Source organism: Scyliorhinus torazame, chromosome 17 (assembly GCF_047496885.1).
Source record: "Scyliorhinus torazame isolate Kashiwa2021f chromosome 17, sScyTor2.1, whole genome shotgun sequence".
Classification (NCBI taxonomy): Eukaryota; Metazoa; Chordata; class Chondrichthyes; order Carcharhiniformes; family Scyliorhinidae; genus Scyliorhinus; species Scyliorhinus torazame.
Window position 1 is genome coordinate 150,037,064 of NC_092723.1, and position 2,107 is coordinate 150,039,170.

The 2,107-nt window shown below is 45.8% G+C and overlaps 1 pseudogene; it reads right to left on the reverse strand.

Annotated features, from left to right (window-relative positions):
• Positions 1-808: 808 nt before the first annotated feature.
• LOC140393476 (nucleosome assembly protein 1-like 1-A) lies at positions 809-1,675 on the reverse strand (annotated as a pseudogene).
• Between the last annotated feature and the right edge of the window lie 432 nt (positions 1,676-2,107).

A 2,107-nucleotide genomic window follows, 5' to 3' on the forward strand; every position in this document is an offset into this window, starting at 1 on the left:
ACCTTTTGACACGATGCATGTTGAAGACCGGTTTTCTTGCTGGTCTTCTCTGCGTCACCGACCTTTTCATTTTCTTCACGCGGTGGCTCCCTTTCTTTCTTCATGTGCTTTCTCGTCTGCCTGCCACATTGCCTATGCTTTCTTCGTCAGTGTCGCGGGTGCTACCCGGTCGACCCACTATATCCTTAACTCTTCTCCTCTTCCCCTTCCGTGCCACGGGAGGGATCCTCTGACTGCATCTCTGACTGCATCCGTCATGCCACTGGACTCTGCCATGCGACCAGTTGCTTGTGGTACTTTTGTCATAGTTACTGCTTTTGGATCGTCTGCTGTGCAGTTGGAATCTGGCTCTTCTGTCACCATAGCTAATTTCGGAACCTTAGCTGGATTGAGGAGTTTTGGTTGATCCGTGGTTGCATCTGCATGCCGAACTGCATGCCCATCACCTGGCGAAGCGTCCAGTGTCGGCATACTTTTGCTTCTTCATTTTGTGTTTGAACCCCAATTGATGGCTCATCCTCATCCGATATGACGATATATGGATCGCCTTTTGTTGAAGAGCCAATTAGTGGCTCACCCGATATGACGATATATGCTTCTCCCATTCTTGTAGAACTGCACACAGATGCATCCATCTGCTCTTCTAACACATCTTTTGGTGGAGTGGCCTCGCGTATTGGGGAGTCCGCTGCAGGAACCATTTAGGGGGCATAAGATAATTTACCTTACGCCTCTGGAGCCAGTTTCTACAGAGTGAGGATTATTTCTTCAGTTACCAGTCTGTTCACAGCTGAGTTGCTGTCAGCTGAGGTATCCGCTGCTACAATCTCACTTTCAGCCTCTGCACACGCCATCTTGGAGCTTTCACACTTATCGCTGTCCTGCGCAGATTGTGCGCCCCTTGTGAGCACCTTGTCACTACTACCAAATAAACTGAATAGACTTTCATAGTCTTCCCCTTCTAGCTCATCATCTGATTCTTCACTTTGCTCATCGTAATTGTTGTCATCCTATTTGTCACCTTCGTAACCATCACCATCGTAATGATCATTATCAAAATCATCATCTTCTCCTCTGAAGTATAACACTGCTCGTGGAATGATGTGTTCATGCAAGAAGTGATCAATTTCCAAGTCAGTAGCGAGCCTGTCTGCAGAATCTTCATCCAGCTATCCATGCTCTGGAACTTCAGGAGGGCTGAAAAAATTAAAGAAAGAATCATTTGGTATAGTTTTTGTGACTGTTCTACCAGTGGCCCGACCCTTAACGTTTCTGCTTAGCTTTAATGGTTTTCGCTGTGACTTTTTGTTTCTTTCTTCCGGTCGATCTGGCACCCTGTGCAGCCCGTGATTTGAAAGACGAAAAAATCTGACCCATCAGGCTGCAACTCCATCTGGTATGTTTTTGTCACTACCTCGTTTGTGAAATACTCATTTGGCTCAAACTTGAACTCCCGAGGAAAGCTCATTGGCTGTCCAGAATCTAATACATTTACATCTTGTAGATACTTTAAGATAGGCTCATTATGCTCCTGTATCATGCCACTGAGCGAATCCACATTTTTGAAGAATGTCAACCAGAATTCTGGAATTCCCCTTGGCTCCTCCATCTCTTCATCTGGTTTATCTTTCTCCATTTTAACTTTTGCTTTTATCTCATCGGATAACTGCGCCATTATATCTCATTGCCAATCGCAATGATCCTCTGTCGCAGCGCTGTCTGAAATGTAGTTGTGTGAGGCCGCTTAACTAGGTTCAGGGCCTCACATGCATCCGCTCCGATGATGAACTTGCGTTCTGTGTCCACAATGGAAAATTGTATGATGTTACTTTTGTTGTGCACCCATGCTTCGAGTTCACATGTTGCAAGCCTCGCAATCTCATTCCCACTGTAGTCTTTCAGTGGCCTCGTTTTATTGATGAATTTTGGTTTAACTTACAGCCTGTTCACATCAGACAAGCTGAGGAAGTTGGCCCTCACTCCCGTGTCAAGCTTGCATTTGATCAATGTGTCATTCAGCATCACCAGAATTGTCCATCTGTCTTCGATGGTATCAGCATCACCAGCACTATTGCCGCAACTGGTCAGTAAGACTTCTTCACTCTGC